This window comes from Dermacentor silvarum, chromosome 1 (assembly GCF_013339745.2).
Source record: "Dermacentor silvarum isolate Dsil-2018 chromosome 1, BIME_Dsil_1.4, whole genome shotgun sequence".
NCBI lineage: Eukaryota > Metazoa > Arthropoda > Arachnida > Ixodida > Ixodidae > Dermacentor > Dermacentor silvarum.
In genome coordinates this window covers 364,064,689-364,089,255 of record NC_051154.1, presented here as the reverse complement: position 1 = coordinate 364,089,255, position 24,567 = coordinate 364,064,689, and the positions used below count along the sequence as shown (strand labels likewise).

The 24,567-nt window shown below is 46.4% G+C and overlaps 2 long non-coding RNA genes across 2 annotated transcripts; both read right to left on the bottom strand.

Annotated features, from left to right (window-relative positions):
* Positions 1 to 467: 467 nt before the first annotated feature.
* Positions 468 to 8,139, bottom strand: LOC119454007 (uncharacterized). Its single transcript, XR_005192527.2, has 5 exons — positions 8,010 to 8,139; positions 4,095 to 4,136; positions 2,103 to 2,181; positions 1,390 to 1,612; positions 468 to 623 (listed from the first exon to the last, which is right to left on the bottom strand). It is a non-coding gene; the product is annotated as an uncharacterized LOC119454007 (long non-coding RNA).
* Positions 8,140 to 10,783: 2,644 nt separating this feature from the next.
* Positions 10,784 to 13,413, bottom strand: LOC125942395 (uncharacterized). Its single transcript, XR_007465067.1, has 3 exons — positions 13,220 to 13,413; positions 12,723 to 12,814; positions 10,784 to 11,381 (listed from the first exon to the last, which is right to left on the bottom strand). It is a non-coding gene; the product is annotated as an uncharacterized LOC125942395 (long non-coding RNA).
* Positions 13,414 to 24,567: the final 11,154 nt, after the last annotated feature.

The window sequence follows — 24,567 nt, the reverse complement described above, 5'->3', positions numbered from 1 at the left end:
TTGTTAGTTCCCACCTGGTCACCCAAAAGTAGGTCCACCTATCGAAACGTAGGCCAGCCTTTCTGAGGCACTTTAGAGGAACTTTTATACCACAATCAATTGCGACTAGTTAGAAGAGATGCAACAATATCCTTGGGTAATAAATAAGTTTACAAAAATCCTCCCAGTACCTGCATTGACCACAGCTCTGGTTGATGCAGCTTTAGCACAGTCTGTCTTATTTGTAGCACGCATGTAACGTTTACAACTAAAAGGCACAGGCAGAAGAGTAAAAGGGCAAAGACAAGACAAGGACACAATGGGCAACACACTTGTGATTGAGCTTGTCCCATCCTATGTCATCTTGTTAGTGCCCTATTACTCTTTCTTTGCGAGCTGCAACAAGAGGGTCGAAAAGGCAACAAATTTGCAGGACATCACAGCTTATGTTCGGCATAGCATGAGAGTAGGCATTGATGCGACATGTGGAACCTGAAGGCTCAAGCTAGTTTATTTCAACATGCATTCGCAGAGTTCACCACCGCTGCATATCGCCGAGCTTCTGCGACAAGTGTTTTCGGCCGCCTTCATTCTCTTGTCTGACACCTCCTTTGGCATGTCACCCATGTAAATGGCGAACAATGCTGCATAGGAAGTGAATTATTAGCTTCAAAAAAGACACAGAATTAAGCACAGTTCTTTATTACTACTCCATGGGTAATATGTGGGCAAAGTCAAATTTAGTTTACAAGGAAGTTGCTATTGGTCGGGAATGCATGAACTGATTTCCTGTTTCAAAAAATTTGTGTTCTATGAATTGTTCTGCACGACGCTGCTGTTCCCATACATGGTCATGTGTAACAGTATTGTGCTTGAATACTCTACATTTACTATGAAGCATCGATGTAACATAGCTATTACACCTACTGCCAGTGATGCATGAGCACTGTTAACACCTGATTATAATGAGCATCTTAGTATACCTACATTGATGAGAAATAAAGATATGGCTAACTATCCGAGTGCAGCATGCTGCTGCACTACCTTCGGTGACGCACCTGTGATGGCAACTTGCGTTGTGCAAAATTGTGGTCAGAAATTTAGTATTAGCAAAATATGGCAAACAATTGTCAGACAAGTACTATCTGCTGAAAGATCATCGTAACAATAATGCTATTACAGCAACCTTCAGCTTTCTTTTTACTGAAAAAATACTGAATCCAGTATCACATGTCCAAATAACAGCTAAAATTTGTTTCCATCATTCACAATGCTGGAACTTAAAAGGCGATTAAGCAAAATTAACGTGCCAACATTTTCTCTAAAATAAAACCCCATGATAAAAAAAAGGAAAACATGCAGAAGATCATTATGTAAACTTTCTAAAGGCCACAGGAGAAAGATATATACCCTTTAGAGAAGATACTTTCTCTGGTGCCAGCGCTGGCTTTGCCTCAGTGTAGCCAAGATGCCGTGCCTTGTTCGAAAGTGTTCCAGTGACACTCCTGGTTTTCAGTTGTTCGGGGGTCCAAAATACAGTAGCAGCACTTCTACAGAACATAGAGTCTGTAGAAGCGCTGAACAAACATCCCCAGGCTTTTTCATTTATCCAGGAGCCACAGCCTGCATACACCTGCATTACACAAAGAAATCATCACTTGCAAATTAGAGACAGTGACAGGTCTATCCCACTTTTTTTTTTTGCTTTATCAGGCAGCTAGCTGTCAACCGCGTCACTACAGTGTCATGCCAGATTTCCTTGAATGCACAAAAGGATCACTTTTGCACCCAAAATGAAGACTTGCTTCTTAGAGATAGTTTGTTTACAAGTTCTCACGAAAATTGACTAACAAACCACTGATACATGTGCTGGTCTTGGTGACCAGCACGTTGGTTGGCCTGAGATAGTACACACCTTTATTGATTTCTTTCTAAATTAAGACCTAAATGTTATGTCAGTAAACAGAACAAAGAATGATACTGGTGCTTGACATGTACGGCTGTCAAACATATGCGTGCGAGCTGTCACAGAAACAATTAAGCTCGTTCAAGCTGCAGCTCAATATGTGGCTTTGTGACCACATTCAGGCAATATCTAAAGCCAATAACTTTGGTGCGATTACCTTTCCGTCATCCCTTCTGGAGCCTATGACAAACTCTTCCGAGGCATTGTCCTCTAAACAAAGTTCAACCCCGGCCTCCCTATAAAAAAGAGGTTTTCAACAGACCAGTTAGAAACACTGCAAAGAAGAATAAATAAATTGTTTCAAAAGACAATGTCATAATATAATTCCTAGAACTAAATAATATAATGCATAGAACAAATAAATAACACTCTATTAAAGTAACAGAAAGAATGGTAAGAAAATGGAAACAGTTGAAGTCAGCAGAGTATTTAACCTACCAAGTCAACATTTTTTATAAACAATAAATGAACAAAGAGAAGTTAAAAATTTTTCATACAATAAGAAAATGGAAATCGCACATCCTCAGGGCCTAACGGATAAATAAATTCATGAAGCTTGCCCTTTAGAAGCCCGAGGATGCTCAAGTAGATAAATTTCCTGTCCTTTGTGCCCTGTTCTTTACGACCGCTGGGGCGACCAATGTTCAGTGTTCGAATGAAAATTATACAGATCTCACACACTGCAGGGATCAATGTTATGCAAAGCATTACGCAGTTGACTAGCCATACAGCATATTAAGGACACTAATGTAGTGCTAAATAAAACAAAGAACACACAGGACAGCATAGGTGCCGCCTGCAATTGGTTTATCACAGCCCCTACAAGACCAGAAAAAGAACATGCCTGCATAGACTAATAAATCAGTAGCAAGTGTATTGCCCGTTCTGCCCCACCTTCTGTTTGCGTCTTATTTGCCGTGCAATGTCATGCCACCGTCAAGCATGAAAAAAATTAAATTGTAGGGTTTTTTACATGCCAAAACCACGATTTGATTGTGAGGCATGCTGTAGTGCCCAGGGGACTCTGGGTTAGTTTTGACCATCTTGGGTTCTTAAATGTGCACACAGTGCTTGGTACATGGGTGTTCTTGCATTTCACCCTCATTGAAATGTAGACACTGCCGCTGGGATTTTATTCCAGAACCTCGGAACTTAGCAGCACAACACCAAAACCACTATGCCATCATGGCGCGCTTCCAGTATCAACCAACTTGTCTAACAACTTTAGAGCTGCCAAGCATAATTGGGATTCCATGAAGATGGTGCAACATGTCTGTGTAGGGCTAGCAATTACGTGATGTGTGTTTGTGGCAACAGCAAGGGATGGCATGACAACTGATTTCTTGTTCTCCAGTGATGAAACATTCAACTTCAGGTATGGCCAAGGCTAACCTCGCAGATGGATAAACTGAGCCAATCATCAGAGCCGCGCAATATCACAGCATGCACTAGCTTCCACAAGGGAAGGACCACGTGGTACATTCTTGCATGATGGAAAGAAACTTGCTATGCAATGCGACATATGCCAAGCATTTTAAAGCAATAGCTTGCACATGTGAAGAAGTGTCGTAGGTTGCTATGCTGTCATGTCATGCACGCGCCTGTAGCATAATGCATATACCATCAGGCTGTTGCCCTGTATGACCTTGGTTCAAGTACCACCACTAGACAACTTGTGAAAAAGGCTCCAAACAAGGCAAGACAGGAACTTACCTGCAGGAATGTACCTTGTAAAAGTCACGGAATGGTTTGTGTTAAAATGTGCTTTAAGTACGATTTGATGGCGACATATAGGGTAATGTGGCCATTCCCTTATTGGCGGTGCGGTGTCCGGATCAATGCTACTGCCGCATCATTTTTCATTCTCCCGAGTGCCATGGATTGGAATAATGAGATTGGGAAATATTCAAGCATAAAATGGATTTGGCTGAGGAGGGACCAGTGCGAACTGGGCATTAGTACGAGAGGCTGTCCAGGCATCTAAACTGAAAGGCTTATTATGATGATGACTAACATGTATTTCCTACTCGCACAAGGAACACAAAGCTTTCAAATTTTTGCACTGAGCTAGGTTCCACACAAGATAATCAAATCAAATCAGTTGAACAATGCTGCTTCACAACATTAGCAGTAGCACAGCATTTCTTACCTATATCTCCCACTAGTGAGGTGGCCGAGGTTTCCAGAGACTCTGCAGAACAAACACAAATTTATCACATATTTTGAGTGAGCTAAGCAGCTTCAGAAATTAAGGCTTCAAGCAACTCTACCAGGCTCTAAACGTACCACAAATTTTCATCTCACTTCACTCCACAGGCTGCATGTGTAACAAAAGTTCGATGCATACCCTAATTAATGACTGCTTACCTTCAATCAATCATTCAAACAGATTTAAAAAGTGCAGGCATTGCTGTGGTGGTTGTACCGTATTTACACGATTGTAAGTCGACTCTAATGTAGGTCAACCCCCCTAAAATTGCATGTCTCAAAAAAAATGGGGGGGGGGGGGGAAAAAAACCACGCGAGTGCATTTCACACAAGGGATATTTATTGATGGGGTTGCTAAGACTACTCATCGTCACTAGAGTTGACCTCACTGGTACTGCTGCCGTCATAGCTGCTGCGGTCCCACAGCACGTCGTCATCAAAAGTAAGTCCACACTTCGCGAACGACCGCACCACGACATTGCGTGGAACAGCCCTCCACGCAGAGAGGACACAACCGCACACAGTAGCCAGACTTGCGTCCCGCTGCGCAGTTGTTAGTTTCCTCAACATGGAGGATAGCAGCCCGTTTGAACGCTGCTGAGAACAAGCGCCGAAAGTTCTTGGCACTCATGACAGGCGCGACGATTCAGCACAACAGCAGAAGTGACAGTTGCGAGCGGCCGTCGAAAACAATCGTATCTGAAAGAAAAGCTCTTCCGCCAACTACTAATACCCCCCAAATGACAGCTCTTCCGCCAACTACCAATACCCCCCTAACGGCGGCTCTTCCGCCAGCTACCAATACCCCCGAACGGCGGCTCTTCCGTCATCTACCAATACCCCCTAAACGGTGGCTCTTCCATGATCGATGCTCCCACAAGAGCCGTGCGCTCGTGGTGCGCGCAATCAAAATGTATGCAATACAGTAAATTATTACGCTCCGCTTCTACCGTAACCATAAAAACGTAGGTGCAAAGTTGTAACCACGCCGTAGCACCTCTGATTTCTCGTTTCTCTTGCCGTTACTAGCGGTACACGGTTTGGTTTCGATTCTAAGTCGACCCCCGAACATTGGATTGCCAAATTTGAAAAAATGGGTCGACCTACAATCGTGTAAATACGGTATCTTCAGAAGAATGAGTGCATGACCCGGTGACAATATGATCTCTATCAAGCCAGCTGCTATTTCAATCTGCTTCCAGTGTTATTTTTCTTGCCAAGGCTGGAACTTGAAACATCTACTCACAAGCACCTGTGACAGAAGGATGCGGCAGATTCACTTGTACTGAGGGTAAGAGCTCGGTAAACTACAAGGGACGTACATGGAAATTACTGCAATTACACCCCAGAAAAAAAAATTGTTCCAACGAACCATGCTTAAAAATCAGTCCTCTCTGGGGTTTTACGTGCCAAAACCAGTTCTGATTATGAGACACACTGTTGAGGTACAGGAGGGCTCCGGATTAATTTGGACCACCTGGGGTTTTTTAATGTGCACTACAACGCAAGCACACGGGCATTCTTGCATGTCGCCTCCATTGAAATGCGGCTTCCGCGGTCGCGACTCGATCCCGCAACCTCGTGCTCAACAGTGGAACGTTTTAGCTACCGTATTTATTCGAATCTAGGCCGATAGTTTTTTCAAATAATCATATACGAAACTCTAGGGTTGGCTTAGATTCGAGGATTAAAAAAAACGCGAGTTTTTAACTGAGACTGATAAATATGGTGCACAGTTAGTGCCATCTAAAAAAGTCAGTATCGCAGCCGCTACTAGCCGCGCCAGTAGCCAACTGAAGTACACGAGGGCCGTCGCCATTTTGACCTGTGTCGTATCGGTAGTGTGTAGTACCGGCGCGCGAGCGGTGTGGCGTTAATGGCACCAAACAGGCGATGCCACTATAGTGCCGCTTTCTAACGTTCACATTCTCTGCATGTGCTCTATCAGCATGAAGTACCGAGTTCATCATGATGCCGCATTTAAAAGGAAAGTGATCATGTGTGCGGAGACGGACGGAAATCGGGCCGCATCACGGGTGTTCGGAGAATCCGAAACTTTCAAGCGGGACTGGCGCAAACAGGAGGAGCCGATTTTCGCCAGCAAAGCAATGCGAAACGGTTTCAGTGGACCGAAGCAGGACGTAATCTGCAACGATCCACTTCAGCGATACGATCGCCTTGGCCCTATCCTGAAAGCAATCTGCGATGGGGAAAGTCTGCCGCGCGCTGTGTTTTCGCCGTCGCGTTGAAGAGAGGCATGCTAGTATGAAGGTCAATTTGCTCACCGCAATTCGTCACTTCAGCGTTTTGACAGTTCATTTCTGCGGTCAACAAGCGAGATGTGTTCAAGCTTGCTTGTGCGCGCGTGACACCGTGCTTGTTACGTTACACCGTGATTTGCTTGTTACGTCGTGCGCGTGACACCGTGCTTGGTAAGCGAATGTTTGCAACTTCATAGGGCCGATAAAACTGCTATCCTTACTTCGTATAGCGGTCTACTAATTTGCTATCGCATTCGATGTATCACCTTTCGGGCGAACTTACGACTTTTTTTTATTCATCGAAACTTCAGTGCATCGGGAGGAAATCTGTTTTTCCAAATGACAGTTGCATTTCTGTTTGAAAGCATGAGGTGAGCGGTACTGTAAAGGACATTTTTTTTCGTCACGGGAACCGGGTGCACATTACAATCGAGGGCGCGTGAGAATCGAGTTAATACGGTAGTTGTGCTAGCCGTAGGGAGGCATTGTGGAACGTTCAAGCCGGGCGGAACTCGTTGGAGGGGCCAAAGGAGATGCTTTTTGTGTGCGCCGCAACGAGGATGACAATTGATTGTGCGCTCCTTCAAAAAGTGCAACATCTCTAATGCGCTTGATGATACTGAATATAGTGCACTGTTTGAAGATGTCAGCAGTAAGATAGCGACGAGGCTAGCTGTGATGGTGACATAGAATGAGCTCGGCATGTGCATATGTAATAAATGCCGTTTCATTTTGCGAATGCTGCCCCCGCGTTTTCGTTCGGCCTACATTCGAGGCAAGTTTTTTGTTTTTTTTGGGGGGGGGGTCTTCGAACTTTATGGGGGTCGGCTTAGAATCAGTCGGCCTAGATTCGAGTAAATACGGTAACTGACCCACTGCGCCGAGTTTCAACACTAGTAGCTGCTTTATTTCAGACTGGCTAAAAATCAAATGATTCATTCGAGGGCCATTTGCCAACTGCTTATGCACAAGCATCTCTGTAACATTGTAAAGCTACGCCAAACCCAAGACGAATGCATAGCAGCACAGACTAATGTCACTAGCACCTCACTGACAATTGGCTTAGATGAGTATGCTATTGGAAGCATGAAACATACACGAAAGCTGCTTAGAACCTTTTTTTTTCTCAAAAAGCCAGCACTTGAACGGGTGCTGTTTTGGTGTATTGCAACTTACACGGACGCAGATAAATAAAAGTATCGACAGACAGTCTTGTTCTTCCTCTATATCCATGTACTAGCTGCGCTACACCAAAAAGCCTCCATGATCACATACCAATAAGCCTATATCTCAACACTATTGAACTTAAACGAGTGTAATACCCACAAAACATAAAGAACTTGGATTCCAGCTTTCTGGGGGAAATAAATGAATCATAAAATTTGACTTAGTACTCTTATCCTTTGCATCCCTGTCTGAAGTTCCTAAGCCACCAATACACAATCAACATCTTGCAACTCCCTTCTAGGAGTTTAGTTTGTAAAATATTGCTGCACTTACAAGTATGTCGACAATGCCACATACACCACCAAAAGATATACATACACCAGAAGACAGATCAAGTACAAGCAAATCAACATACAAATATTCCTTACCAAAGTCTTCTAATTTAAAACTCGATGCTGCAGCAGTATTACTCTGAGGAGTTGAAGACTGCAACGATTCAGTGGCACCACGGCCCTCGACAGTTGAAGATTGTAAATCAGCAGCACCAGGATTCCCTACACTTGCAGGTTCTGAGGAATAAACATATTCAGACAATCACTGCACTTAATCAACTAGACACACCTGCCATTTACCTGACGGTTGCCTATATTCTTTAGTTTCTCTGCTCACCCGAGATTAAATGTATCCCCGAATTTCTTGGTGGCTTTTAATTCCTTAGTGACACTAAACTACCTGCAATATATTTACTGGGAAAGTTAGGCACTGAATTAATATGGGAAATTTCAAGCACTTTCTTGGTGTACCTCACAGATGTTTGAATTTGAAAGCTATTTACTATACTAGGTGTATTCAATGTGATCATTTATGGTGTGACTTAGCAAACTGAAAGAGTGCAGCTTAAGCAAAAATGCTGCACTTCAAACTAGCACCCCTTACAAACATCAAGCACGCAAAACATCTGCCGGTCTGCCGTGTTGTTTGGCCTGCCGTGTTGTCCTACCACTTCAGCATTGCATAATGCAACATAAGCTCCGAGCTACAACATGGACATTACTTACCTCTCTGGCCCAATTCCCTTGGCATGGTGGCCTACTCTACTGGGAGTTTTGCACGTCCTGCAAGAAGGCAATAGTTGTGAGCTGCGTCAAAGAACTAGACGCCCATGTGAAAAAAAACTTCCTCTACAATATCTTAGGTCCCGTCAGTGTACAGGGCATGCATGACTTGGGTGACCACAGCATAACGGGATCAGTACTGCATAATGCAAAGCGCCTGTATTGTTATATAGACAATGACTTGCCTGTCTGACAATGTGCCCTTGGTGCAGGCACAACGCAGGTTGTGGACCCTAGAATATCAAGATAACAGTGTTGAAAGACCATATGGAAACAAACATTGTTATTGCAAATATATATTCTTGTAAAGCGAAAACCTTACTAAAGTGATCACAAAGCAAGTGCCTCTAGTGCATTTAATATTACAGTGCTTTCGAAGTTAAGTGCAGTTTAATAAATACCTTATGCTAGCTACACAAATGCTTGCAGAGGTGGTTTATGTGATTCACAGCAGGCACAATTTCAGCAAAACAAATACATAGTTAATGAAAGTTTGTAAACTTTTTTATTTTGCAGTTATATATTTGTGTTAGAAACTTCAAGACAATTTTATGTGAAGGCAACTTCCCTTTAATCCTACTAAAGCACTTGTGTTCCGAGATAAATTTTATACTCAGTATGCCTAATCTTTCTTCCAGGGTCAAAGATAGCCTTATTTGAGAGGAAGATGACCACGCATGCTGCAGCTTGATGCAGAAGCCTCTTGTATTCCGGGAGCAGGAGCACAGCTGTTGTAAGCTTTCCCTGGCTTTTACACTGGCATGCTAACCACAATGTGCTATGTCACATGGTGGGTTTGCCTTGTGTCGACGCTTCCCTCTCCTTTGAATGCGAAATTAGCTCATAGTGAGGCAAATTTATGAATATAATGAAACAAAAGTACTTTATAAGAACGAAACAAAATGTAGTTGTCTTCAAAACTGACTATATTTAAGTTTGCAATATAAATGGACAACATGAATGCAACAAAAAATACTAAAAACATTTTTGTTAATTATGCATCACCAGACTACTTTGTTGCAAATATAGCCTAGGCGATCGAAGTGTCTCAGCAAAGGTGCTTGAAGTGCCTGTGCAAGAACAATTTGTATAGCTAGCATAGTGTTAAGATTACTGACACTTGGAATGCAACATATGTGGACACAAGGCTGCACACTATGCAGGATGGATATTGTCAGATTCAATAACAGGGGCTTCAGTATGTTGCAAGTACAGCCTTAATGTGAATCCTACATACCAGCAATGTCTCTGTAATGCAACGTTTCTTTCATGATAAAAATAAACTTTTTGCAGGGGTCCTCGACCGCCCATTGGTCTTGGTAAAAAAACACAGTCCTCCAGATCGCATACGCTGCTGTGAATGTCTGTCAAATTTCGCAGTTGTGCACGTGGAGCTCACAAGCAGAGCATTAATTCACCTTTTTTTGAAACACTGTTTTCAACAGATGCCTTCTCTCTCTTTGCGGGTGCTACATTTCGTCATATAGCATATTCCAATAGAGGGCTGCTATTGGCCAATAGCTGACATCAATCGAGAAGGGTGTTTGGATCAGTGTAATTCTTCCTATTGTTACTGTGTATATTTATTAATACTGTTTAATAAACAAGCTGAAGTTAGCAAAAATATGCTTTCGAATTTACGTATTTCAGGAAGCCTACTATTGTCTGTTCTTGTGCAGCGTAGACATTAAACTGACCACACTTCTTATCGGTGTTGTAGCCATTCGGTCTCATTATTTCAATTTGTTTTGAACATTCAACTAGCCTTGAACTATGTGAAACTTAAGGTCAGACCCCACGTACATTTGCCAGCACGTGCTCACTCCTGGTTAGATGCCTTGGCAGACATCACTTCATACTGAGCTATCGATATTGCCTCAAAATGCGCAAATTGGATGTGGTACTATACTTCGGTCAAGCTGGTTCAGGCCAAAGCTGGTCCACACTGCGTAACTTAGGCAGATTGGAGCACATGAGCCCAAGCATGCACTCAAGCCCTATTGCGCAAAGACAAATGCTGTGCAGATGCATTAACACTACAAGTGGCTGCATCTGCTACACATAAAAAATACCACAGTTGCCCTTGGGTGCCGCAATGAGCCCACTCGCTCAGCTCACTGCGCCTCACTGAGGACAAGCGTGCTTGGCATAGCCTTTACAGTGCACGGCTTTGAAGGAGCCTGAGCACCACGAAGGGGATCAAAGGCGATTTTTGGCTGCTGATAACTTCGCTTCTGCTGAACGCATTGAAGCACTTTTTGCTGCAAAGTATTTATGATATAGTCTATTGTGACTTCAAGCGCATTTCTCGATTTCGATAAAAAGTTTTCAGGGCTCCTTTAACAGTACATATGTACCGGGTATAAAATAAGGATGACTGATGCTTCTAAACGGCAATCATTGCATGCTATACAAGCACTCCTGTTGGAATGTCAGTCCAATATAACACATAACAGTCCTTACTGTACATCAAATACAGAAAAGATGTTTTTTTTAGTCATCCTTTGTTCTATTTCGAAACACCTTACTGCACAAACTGCACAAAACAAGATAGTGCTAGTAATAAACAGCAAACTAGATCACACAGCAGAAGGTAGAACTTGCCTCTAATATTCGGAGGTGTCACAGGGTACTGTTGCGCTCGCACTGACACATCAAACAATGTGGCATAGACAACTCGGCTTTCTGAAAGGTTTTTGAAGGAGGCATCTGAGCTGTGAACATTTTACTAGTACCTCAATAGCAACACTCATCAGGACTGCCACCACTAAATGACAACTGCTAAATGAAATAGGATGTACCCCATAAAGACAATGTTAATTAGCCCATTGCCAAGAAATCACAAGCCGAAAAGAGAATACCAAGTAGAAAACCAAGACAACAAAGCAACACGTGCTGCCAGCTGTTTCTGCTTGTTGCTTCGCCAATGCTAGGAATGATCACAAACATTTGACATACTGTATTGCATTTAGGAAGCACAGTTGATCCCTTATTATGTTTCTTTGTTTAGGCAGTGCTGATATGAGACAAGAAAATCGATGTCTGCAAAGCAATGTTCTCCAATTACAGTGACTGTGCTTGCACAACATTATCAAAACACATTGCAGCTCTTTTACTGAAGTGGTCGCAACACAAATATTTCTAGCATTTGTGCATGAGCATTAAAGCTCAAAAGAATTTGTTTTTCTTTCAGCATAGTCTGTTTCACGGAAGTTTCTGGCTAGAGAAACACTAATGCTTCATAATTCAAATAAATTTGCCCCTACAGCGCCCTTTTTGTGTGTGTGTGTGTGCTTGCAATGCTTCGAAAAGTGCATTCTTAAATGAGGCACTTATTTATAGCAGTTCATCTACATGCATTTTCTCTGCAAATGCACCAACTCTAGATCGTATATTTTCGCAACCACTTGCAGTTACATTTACCAAACACCAAGATAACTGAAGAAGAAAACTTGTACTTTTCCTTTCGTTCAGTTTCACTTGGGGAAGAAACAATGAAACAAATTAGACTTGAAAAGGCAATGAACGAATGCCAACAACCTCCACTTCTGTGCACAGAGCATAGCTGGTGCAATAGCAGGCACGCCAAATTTCGAAGCTGTGCTACAAATTTGCTACATTTGGCTTCTTTATAGAAGGCATATCGCCTTACCATTGTGCTCTGCTCTGCATTGTTCACCTATCTAGCACTCTAAACAAAAGAGGTTCACAGAAAGATTAAGACGTAAGAAGAAGCTTTACCCTGTGGCCAACACCGATTTCTTAATTGAAGTTAATGCAAAATGCAAATATGTTTTCATGAGACATCCGCTGGACCGATATTGCTGCACTTAAGAGGGAGAGTTATAGTGACTGTAGAAGCAAATTTTAACTTAGGAATATAATGTTTGACAAAAAAACTTTAGTATGTATGATACAATCACATTGCCTTCAGTGCAGTTTAGACATCACTTATCGAAAACGTAAGTGAAGTGGTCTAGGCTTCTGCCATGCATGCTGTAAATGCAATTATCAACAAGACATTACCATTTCCTTGCTCCTTTTCTTTCCTCGTGGCAAGTCCACCAAAACCTTCCTGGGACGCTTTTCCTTCTATGCCTCCATCTCTTCCTCAGATTCTGCAGATTATATAGCAATGCGGCATGCAAAGAAAGCACACGCAGACACAAATCTGTCTCCTACAAGGCCTAGTCAAATAGTGCTCCTACGAACACAACAGCGCCGTTCACAATCCAAGGAGAGACACCGCCTGTAGGGGACTCTGCAGCTATTTAAAGCACGTCTACATCAAATGCTCATGATGCAACTGTTTTTCGATAGCGGATACTCAAAATTAAAGACTCCTAGTGAGTGCACATACAGGTAGTGCTACCCCGCATTTTCGAGACATAATTCATTGTGTGAGAATGTCTAGCGAAGTTGCTTTTAAATGTTACTGCGGCCACTGCCTAAACACAACGCACGCTCTTCGATGCATGACATCACTGTGAAAGGGTACGAATGGAACTTGACATGTCACTTACCAGCGAGATGCAGGATCCGCGCTTCATAAAAATCGCCGATGGCGTCTTCGTCCCCAGGCCAGTAGACTCAAAATCGGTAACGTTTTTAGGAGCGAAATCCTTTATAGCGGAGAGCTTCACGACAGCCGTCTTGCCATCGAATTTATATTGCACAAACGCAAACATCTTCACACAGCAAGGGCACACGAACGAGCAGTCAGCACTGTCAGAGTCAGCGTTCTACCACGTGTGTGGTATGTGACGTCACATTGACGACGTCACCCAATGCCATGTGATCAAAGGCGCGAACATACGAAAGTGCCACACTGCTTTTCCTACGGACGGACGGACGGAAAAAAACTTTATTGATAAAAGCACCTGCGAGGTTGCCGGCCCGGGCTCCTATCGTGCTAGTCTCGCTATTTGCGGGACGCACAATAGAGCTGTTTCATTCAAAACATGTTCTATTAGGTGTGCCCCTACCAAATGAGTCATGCATGACGCCGTTATGAGGTTAGGAAATGTTGCTTGCCCGCTTTATTTTGCCCGGGTTTTTTTTTCGATTTTTTTCTCTTGCTGACACGAAAAAACGGTGGCTTGATTTCCGGTCGCGCGGTTGCTAATAGTGCACGGCTTCGTCTCTATCTTCGGGGTTATTACGGTTGTTTAATGTATAACTTTTCCATATGTTGTCATGCACAAGCATCTATATCGAACAATGAACATTTAAGATTATAAATGTTACAAGCCAACACTATCGTGCATGCTTGAGCGTTTGCACAGAATGTTAGGCTCACTTAATGTGTGGTACGGGGATGTAATATTTCCTACGACTTGTACAAACTGACATTTAGGAGGCCGTTTATACAGCGGGATATGCTAATGCACATGCTGATGTTCCCGTCCCTACGAAGGAAGTACAGGAGGTACAGCGAGGAGGTAATGAAGGACGAACAGCGTCGCAGACTTCCGAGCGCCATCAACTGCCGGTCACTTCACGCAACCAAGAGCAGGATGTAAACATAAGGCTCCAAATAATTTCACTATTTTCAGTTCAGTTATCATCACCACCATCCTTTTCTACGTAGCCTTAGCTGCTACTTTAGGAAAGTATACTGAGCAATGTTGGCTGATCACGGAGCACGCGGTGATGAAAAGCGCGAGTTGGCACCAGTGGCGTAATCAGGGTATATATATATCTTACACCGTGGTCAGGGGAAAGGCACGTGCCGCCTCTCCCCCCCCCCAACCCCTAAATAAAGACAAAAAAAAGCTGCGTGTGTCACTGGATGTCACGAGGAAATAATACGAGAAAATTAATGGCAAGTGATGCACGCGCCAAGGGTCCCACGAGCCGGCTTTGGCAGGGAAGTAGCACGGCCGCTGGATAAAAAAAAAACTTTTTTTTCTTATCCAGCGGCCGTGAAAGTAGTATGCGGTTGGTGCGATCGTGGTCTAATGCCGAGGTTCAAGTGCACTGTCGGCCATGTACATTGTTACAGCGAAGCTGCATATGGCTAGGATCTGCTGGATCGTCTCCGGCGACATAGACGAACATGTGGGCCGATGCTGCTGATGTGCAGAAATGGTATATATATATATATATATGTGTGTGTGTGTGTGTGTTTATGTATGAATGCCTTACACAGGTGTCAAAACGGATGATGGATGGCCCGGGCCATTGCTATACCCATCGCCACCACCGATGTCTCTCTCACAAGTGTCGCAGTACTCGGCAGCGGCACTTCCCACCAATCCTTGTGTCGTTTTGTCGCTATGGGACGAACGCGTTCGTTCGCTCGGACGATATAGAGCGGGAATTGCCAACGCGCACAGAAGCGCGAATGGGCGCGAAAACGACGTGAAGCGCGCCAGCTTCGCTGGACTTCTCTGTTCACAAAGTGGAAGGGCTCTGTGGGGTTTTTTTTCACAGCTAGAGGACCGAAGTGTGACGAGACAGGAAATAACCAGCCTACCGCAAATGCCTGGAATGATACAAATAATATTTCGCATTAAAACGGCATGCTACATGCACACATACTAAAGTGCAAGGCTCAGCGATATCCAAGATGTATATGATCGAAATGAGGCTTCGTACACACGCACGCCCAAGGGCTTATGAGTACAGAATTAAATAATAATGCATTATGAAATGATGCGTCATAATAAAGAGGTGCTGGCTCGCGAGCCCAACTGCAATGCCGCGCCTATTCGAATACATGTAAAACGCAGAAATGCTTTCCTGACGTGGTCCCAGAACCAGTATAACTAAAATTTGAGCTGAATTTTGACCTGATTGTCTTACCGAAAATTTCCGAAAAGAGCCAAGCACGAAAAAAAATAAATAAAAGAACCTTGTAAATTTACAAATTCTTAGCTCTGCACCGAAAACAGATTTCGCAGTTCTGTTCTTTAAAGTAGAGCCGCTTTAAAGCGAACAAATTTGGTTTATTTCTTTACAGCTTACGTGGATTTCTTACAGTTCATGTTTACTAGAGACTAGAGTTCTGCAAAAGTCCTTTGACAACAATGTATTTCACAGGGGTGTAAATATACCAATTCGACCGCTTTAGATGTATTATCGTTTTCCATTGCCGGGGTCAACGTTACTAGAGCAATCTGGTAACGTTGTCTGAGTGTTAACTTGATAGTTCCATTTCCTGAAAATGTGCCGTTTTGAAAAATTGTTATTTAAAAAACGAGGACGTAAATATAACACTTGCTGCCAAGAGTCGCAAGATTCGAACGTTTTTTTTTTCTTAACTGCTACAACCTTCATTAAATTTGATGCAGTAGTTGCCGAGAAAAACGATTTCTTCGTTGATTTACATAGATAGCAAACCTCTAACTAAAGCATCGACGAGCAAGGTTCATCAAGAAAGGTGGCGCATGTGCCCTGATTTCTAACGATCAATTTCTTTCCACGGTTTAGCCCTGCGTCATTGGGTGGCTTAGGCCGCCAGGCGTGATAATATAATTTATCGCCTCAAAAAAGGTGACTCAGTAAAAAATCAACAGCAAAAAAAAAGCAGCGGCCAGTTGGTGCCCATCAATGTTTTCTATCTGTAGTTTGCAGACAAGTAGGGAGACTACAAACAACGGAGACGTACAGAAACAGAGTTCCCAGTAATTGTTCAAAAAGGTTGATGCCTGGAATTCTTTGTATTTATTTGTTTCTCAAAAATAAAGGTACCATATTAGGCAAAATAATAGCAAGAGCTTGGTGGCTCAACCCACCACCCCGTTTCAAATTGGACGCTCATAGCATCCATCCACCTATCCATTTCCACCAATGTATTGATCTCCACCATCTGATACAAAACACAATATCTATCCATTGCTCACCTGTAGCCTCACAAATGCCTAGGAGGCTTCCATTTCGCATGATTTGCTTAGTTCACCACGCCTCCTTTTGTATAGTGTAAGGTGTGTGGTGTGCCGAAAGTGAAGCTAGCTCTTAGTAATACTTGGGATCTTGTGCTTGTCCGCAACTATTTGCAGCAGCGTTAATAGCGTCCCCTAGGCCCAGTCTGCTTTCTGCTAGTGTTGTTTGCGCGCTCGGCATGTCGCAGAAGACGCGAGGCCGCTACAGGTGGTACTTGGAACCGAACTCAACTGAGCAAGTACCAAAGCAGACTCAGCAGCATTGCCAAGCGAGCGAAAACACGGCGCGCAAGCAAGGTATGTGTATTGCTGAAAATTCATTGATTAGAACAAGTTCTATGGTTTTTTTTACGGGGGGGGGGGGTGCAGAGAGGGGTGCTTTTGACATGCGACTTTGGTTTAGTAGCTGTGGCGTTCTGCAGCCGTGCACCAGGTCGCGAGTTCTGCGCGGAGACATTTAACCGTCTTTATTGCCAAGTCCGAGGACTGTTGGAGGGGCCCCTAATCTGGAGCTCCCATGAAGAGTCTCGCGGTGCAGCCTGACGATGTGGGCAGAACGCAAAAACCGTCCTGTGTGGGCTTTCGTACAGAGCTCGATCAAGGCACTAACAATGAAAGCGGCAGCAGGAGCATGAGAGCTGGATTCACATGACGGACCGACCTCGGCGGACTGAGCCCGACGTGGCTGAGCTGCAGCGAATTGCGCCGCTTATTGTCATGCTGTAAACAAAAGGCTCAGCGAGAAGGCTTTGGTGAACAACCACAGAAGAATTGCTACTGTGCCATTTGGGTTACAAATCTAGAATGGAGAAATGAGTTGATAACTTATTACTGGCCAAAACGTATTTCGAAAGCTTTTGTAGGCAAATTAACATAAGCAATAACTGAGCATGTGAAAATGTAGCTAATTGTTTCCCACAAATGTAATACATATCTTTCACATGCCACTGCTGCATTGGCCCAAGAGGCCAGTGTGTCGATTGCTGGTTGCATGACTGTGCCAACCCTTTGGATTCCTTCCCTTAAGTACCTTAAATACTTAAGTACTTGTGCACTTCGTTTAAAATGGGTAATGGAATATAATCGAGAGTGGGAGCTTGATAACTAAGGAAAACTTTCTCTATCCTAGGCATTGAGTTTTGTAAGCAGCCTTTTGTATTACTGGAAAACAGGTTTACTTGTCTAATGTAGATAGTGCAACAAAACAGCATTACTGTGTTGCTTCCAATGGCTGTATGTTTTCTCAAATTTTCTTGTGGTTTCCTCCTTTGCTCATGTCACTGGGCCTCTTCGATTATGCAATCCCGGACTCCGCAAACCGTCCGCGGCTTCCGGTCTGACTAGCCCTGACAGAAGAGCGCGTCACAGTCACGTGATCCAGCTGTCGGGGACTGTCCGAGATTTCGGTCGAAGCACAGCGACAGGAAGTCACTCTCCTGGCTGCCATCGTCTGCTCTTTCCTACTCGTAGATAGCCCCCTACCCAGCGTTATTATTAGCTTGGCCTCAGCAATGGTGCAGTCTCAGAGGCGTACGTCGCCGACACAACCATGAAGCTAGCACAGTGTAATCGTAGCCTGAGCGCGTAGAACGTTTTTGCAATGCGCAGTTTATTACGTCGCGCTATCCAGCTCATTGCCTGAGAAATTTAAGTGGAATTCCCACACGGACGTAAGGAAAATCGTGGTGGTGGGGAAATATATTTATGGGCCCTAAAATTGCTGTGGAGAGACTCCGAAATTATGGTCATGCCACGTCGCTGTTCATGCAGAAAGCACCTGCCTACATCCTCAAAGCTTGCGAGACCATCTGCTAATTAAAGGTCCGACGCGTGAGAGAGTGCGTGTACACTGTCTACTAATCCTGCACGTCAAAAATCAAACGCTCGAACTTGGTAGCAGAAGGGATCAACATATATGTCAACAGCAATCCGCGAAGCTCTTATTGTATACCACCCCAGCTACCGGCGTCAAATAGCCACATGCAGTATATTGTCACGTAGTAGTGACGCGGAAGTAAACAGTCGTAAAACTGTGTATGACGAAACTGATTCTTTATTGGGCGAACCTGTGCCCACAAAAGCAAGCTACACTCAAAGCACAACGATAGCGGCGAACACAGTCGGCGATCGTCGAAAATCTGATCAGCGGCGAAGCGCGTCGGCTTTTATACCTGAGTCATCGAAGGTTCCAGATTAATCCCTGATGCCCGCGCGTCTTCCAGAAAGTTCTAGACAATTCGCGTCGGTCACACAATCAGATAACATAAGCGCCGGTGAAAACAGGCAACGGAAAGAAGCATCGATAACGTTCCAGAAACTTCCGATACAGGCGCGTCCTGTGCCGAGCGATAACATTTGTTAGCCGGTGGAAAGCGGCCACCGGTGAAAGACAAACATGTATACGTGTCAATACCCTGCCCTTAAAAAGCATCGTCCTGATGCTACAAACACGAAAGCGAAAACAGAACCACGCGTACAGAAAGGGACAAAAATAACAAAGCAACAAAGGACCTAAGTTCGTCAGCGGGCGTAGAAAGGCTTAAGACGCACCACGTGGATGACTTCAGGTCGTGCGCGGCGCCGCTGTGATTGCGAAATACCGTCTGGCACGACCTCATAGTCCAGTGCGCCAATACGTCGGATAATGTTATATGGTCCGAAATAGCGACGTAAGAGTTTCTCGCTAAGTCCTCGTCGGCGTATCGGAGTCCAGACCCAAACACGGTCTCCGGGCTGGTACTCGACGTAGCGTCGTCGAAGATTGTAGTGTCGGCTGTCTGTTCTCTGCTGGTTCTTGATGCGCAGGCGGGCGAGCTGCCGACTTTCTTCGGCACGCTGCAAATAGGTGGCAACGTCGAGATTTTCTTCGTCGGAGACATCCGGTAGCATGGCGTCAAGCGTCGTTGCCGGTTTCCTTCCGTAGACCAGGTTGAACGGTGCCATGTGCGTGGTTTCTTGCATGGCCGTGTTGTATGCGAAGGTCACGTACGGAAGGATGGCATCCCACGTCTTGTGTTCGACGTCGACGTACATTGCCAGCATGTCGGCGATGGTCTTATTTAGGCGCTCGGTGAGGCCATTAGTCTGCGGGCGGTAGGCGGTGCTGCGGCGATGGCTTGTCTGGCTGTACCTCAGGATGGCTTGAATTAGTTCTGCCGTAAAGGCCGTGCCTCTGTCGGTGATGAGGACTTCTGGGGCACCGTGACGGAGGAGGATGTTCTCAACGAAGAATCGGGCTACCTCGGCAGCACTGCCTTTGGGCAAGGCTTTTGTTTCGGCGTAGCGGGTGAGGTAGTCCGTAGCTACGACAATCCATTTATTCCCGGAGGTCGACGTCGGAAAAGGCCCCAGTAATTCCATCCCGATCTGCTGGAACGGTCGGCGAGGTGGCTCGATTGGCTGTAGAAGTCCGGCTGGCCTTGTCGGCAGTGTTTTGCGTCGCTGACAGTCTCGGCATGTCCTTACGTAATGGGCGACGTCGGCAGAGAGGCGACGCCAGCAGTATTTTTCTTGTATCCTCGTGAGAGTGCGTGAAAAACCGAGATGTCCAGCCGTTGGGTCGTCATGGAGAGCTTGCAGAACCTCTGGACGCAATGCTGAGGGTACCACGAGGAGGTAGTTGGCTCGGAGAGGCGAGAAGTTCTTTAGGAGAATGTCGTTTTGCAAGAAAAACGACGCCAATCCTCGCCTGAACACCTTCGGCACAATGACGGTCTTGCCTTCCAGGTAGTCTACAAGGCTCCTTAGTTCCGGGTCGGCTCGTTGTTGTTCGGCGAATTCATCGGCACTGATGGGTCCCAAGAAAGTGTCGTCATCCTGGTCGTCTTGTGGCGGCGGTTCGACTGGGGCGCGAGACAAACAATGGGCGTCAGAGTGATTTCGCCCGGACTTGTAAACGACGGTGACGTCGAATGCTTGAAGTCTCAGGCTCCAGCGTGCGAGGCGGCCTGAAGGATCCTTCAAGTGAGCTAGCCAACACAAGGCGTGGTGGTCGCTCACAACTTTAAAGGGCCTGCCAAAAGGTAGGGGCGAAACTTTGATGTAGCCCAGATGATGGCGAGGCACTCCTTTTCTGTTGTGGAATAATTTGCTTCCGCCTTCGATAGCGACGGGCTAGCGTAACTTACAACCCTTTCTAGTCCGTCAGTCCTCTGCACAAGCACGGCGCCGAGTCCTACGCTGCTTGCGTCGGTGTGGACTTCGGTATCGGCGTTTTCGTCGAAATTCGCAAGTATTGGCGGCGATTGCAGGCGTCGCTTCAGTTCTTCGAATGCTTCGACTTGCGGCGTCTCCCACATGAACTCGACGTCGGCCTTCGTGAGATACGTCAGTGGCTCAGCGATCCGTGAAAAATTTTTGACGAAGCGCCTGTAATAGGCGCACAGTCCAAGAAATCTACGCACTGCCTTCTTGTCATCGGGCGGAGGAAAGTTGGAGATGGCCGCAGTTTTCTGAGGATCGGGGCGCACTCCAGACTTGTTGATGACGTGGCCCAAAAAGAAGAGCTCCTCATATGCGAAGCGGCACTTTTCGGGCTTTAACGTGAGTCGGGAGGTTTTGATTGCTTGAAGAACTGTTTCAAGGCGCCGCAGGTGTTCTTCGAAGCTTGAGGCAAACACAACGACGTCGTCCAAATAGACGAGGCAAGTCTGCCACTTGAAGCCTGCCAGTACTGTATCCATGACGCGTTGGAAAGTCGCAGGTGCCGAGCAAAGACCAAACGGCATGACCTTGAACTCGAACAGTCCGTCTGGTGTTGTAAAGGCAGTCTTCTCCCGGTCCCTCTCGTCGACTTCGATTTGCGAGTAGCCGGTTTTGAGGTCCATCGACGAAAAATACTTTGCGTTGTAGAGTCGATCCAAGGCGTCGTCAATCCGTAGGAGGGGGTATACGTCCTTCTTCGTGATCTTGTTGAGGCGACGATAATCGACGCAGAAACGTAGGGTTCCATCCTTCTTCTTCACTAACACCACGGGGGACGCCCACGGACTCTTGGACGGCTGGATGATGTCGTCGCGTAGCATTTCGTCGACTTGTTGCCTTATGGCCTCGCGTTCGCGCGCCGAAACTCGGTACGGGCTCTGACGGAGTGGGCGGACATTTTCGTCGGTTATGATGCGGTGCTTGGCGACAGGGGTTTGTCGAACTTTTGACGACGACGAGAAGCAGTCCAGTATTGCATGAGCAGATCTTTTAGTTGTTCTTTCTTATGCCTGGGAAGGTTCTGATTGACGTCGAAAGTTCGCTCAGGTACTATATTCGTCGTTGCAGGTTCACTGGAATCCGTGAAGGCGAAAACACTGCTGGCTTGTACTATTTCGTAGATGTAGGCGACCGTGGTGTCTTTGTTAATGTGCTTGTATTCGGAGCTGAAGTTCGTGAGCATCACCCTTGCTTTCCCTGCACGTAGCTCAGCTATGCCTCTAGCGACGCAAATTTCACGGTCGAGCAGTAAGTGATGATCGCCCTCGATGACGCCCTTCATGTCTGCAGGCACTTCGGTACCGCCGGAAATCATTACGCTGGAGCGAGGCGGAACGGTGACTTGTTCTTCAAGCACATTCAAGGCATAGTAACTTATGCTTGTATCCGGTGGTATCGCGTTGTGCGTTGAAAGTCGATGACTGCACCGTGTTGATTTAAAAAGTCCATGCCTAGGAGGACATCCCTGGAGCAGTGCTGCAGGATTACGAAGCTCGCCGGGTAAGTGCGGTTGTTTACCGTGACTCGTGCTGTGCAGATTCCAGTCGGCGTTATTAGGTGGCCTCCCGCTGTCCGGATATCGGGTCCTTGCCAGGCTGTTTTCACCTTCTTCAACTTGGCGGCGAACGTGCCACTGAAGACGGAATAGTCGGCTCCAGTGTCGACGAGAGCGGTGACGTTTTGACCATCGATTAGCATGTCTAAGTAGGTAGACCGTCGTCTGGCGTTACGGTTAAGTCGTGGCGTCGGATCACGGCTGCGTCGGCTTGCTCCGCTGCTGCTATGTCGTGTCGGCAGGTCTTCTTTCGGCGGCGAAGTGTTGTCGTCAAGGCTCTTGCCAGGCGGCGTGCTGATATCTCGTCGTGATGATTCGCGAATATTCTTCGATGGCGGCGGAGGATCTTCGGCATTGCGTCGTACAGCAACCGCACCTCCATCGGTTGCTGCTTTTAGTTTCCCGGATAGGGGCTCACGGACCGGCCCCTGGATGGGCCAGTGTATGGTCGGCGCTGCGGTGACAAGTAGCGTCCTGGTGCCGGCGAGCGTGAGGGTCGTCCTGGTTTCCACTGGGCTCCGGCGAGGTAGTCGGCGATGTCACGTGGCCGCTCCCCAATTTGGGGACGTGGCGCGTTGACGGCGAACCCTCGTAGGCCCATCTCGCGGTATGGGCATCGGCGGTAGACATGACCAGCTTCCCCGCAGTGATAGCAGAGCGGGCGGTGGTCGGGGGCGCGCCAAATGTCCGTCTTTCTCGGGTAGCTGCGGTGGGCGTGCTGGCGGCGGTGGTGGTGGACGTCGGAACTGCGGCGTTACGGGGCCCTGGCGCGAGCGCGGAGGGGGGCCTTGACGACGGGCGACGGCGGCGTAGGTCAGCGCTTCCGGCTGGGGTTGCGGCGATTGCGGCTGCACATCGGGAATTCCAAATGAGCGTTGAACTTCCTCTTTGACGATGTCGGCGATAGATGCCACTTGAAGCTGCGACTTGGGGAAGAACTTCTGCAGTTCCTCGCGAACGACCGCTCTAATGGTCTCGCGCAGGTCGTTGCTGCCAAGTGCTTGAACGTCGATGTTGTTGGCGGCCAGCGTTCGGCGGTTGTATTGCCTTGTCCGCATGTCGAGCGTCTTCTCAATGGTTGTGGCCTCGGAAATAAATTCAGCAACAGTCTTTGGCGGGTTGCGTATCAATCCCGCGAAGAGCTCTTGCTTGACACCCCTCATCAAGAAGCGAACTTTTTTCTCTTCTGGCATATCGGGGTCGGCGTGCTTGAACAGGCGAGTCATCTCCTCCGTGAAAATCGTGATGTTCTCGTTGGGCAGTTGTACCCGGGCTTCTAGGAGAACTTCGGCCCTTTCCTTGCGCACAACGCTTGTAAAGGTCTGCAGGAAGCCATGGCGGAACAGGTCCCATGTTGTCAAGGTCGACTCCCGATTCTCAAACCACGTCCTGGCAGCATCTTCCAATGAGAAGAAGACGTGGCACAGCTTGTCGTCGCTGTTCCAGTTGTTAAATACAGCGACCCTTTCATACGTCTCCAGCCAGCTTTCCGGATCCTCAAATGTTGATCCGCGGAACGTCGGTGGCTCCCGGGGGTGCTGTAACACGATCGGTGTAGGCGGCACTGAAGCTGTCATGGTTGATGCGGTCGTCGTGGCCGTGCACTTCCTGGTCTTCTCGGGAAGAAGTCCGTACTCCGGGGGTTGGTTTTGTAGCCTGAGGCTAGCTCGATGCTCCGGGACGACGTTGGTACTCTCTTCGAGGTTCGGGCTTGGATCACGGCTTTTCAGGGGCGTCCGCTGCATGGACACAATCGCACCTCCACCAGATGTCACGTAGTAGTGACGCGGAAGTAAACAGTCGTAAAACTGTGTATGACGAAACTGATTCTTTATTGGGCGAACCTGTGCCCACAAAAGCAAGCTACACTCAAAGCACAACGATAGCGGCGAACACAGTCGGCGATCGTCGAAAATATGATCAGCGGCGAAGCGCGTCGGCTTTTATACCTGAGTCATCGAAGGTTCCAGATTAATCCCTGATGCCCGCGTGTCTTCCAGAAAGTTCTAGACAATTCGCGTCGGTCACACAATCAGACAACATAAGCGTCGGTGAAAACAGGCAACGGAAAGAAGCATCGATAACGTTCCAGAAACTTCCGATACAGGCGCGTCCTGCGCCGAGCGATAACATTTGTTAGCCGGTGGAAAGCGGCCACCGGTGAAAGACAAACATGTACACGTGTCAATATGATTCCTTGCACGTACGCCAGTTTCACTTACCTGAT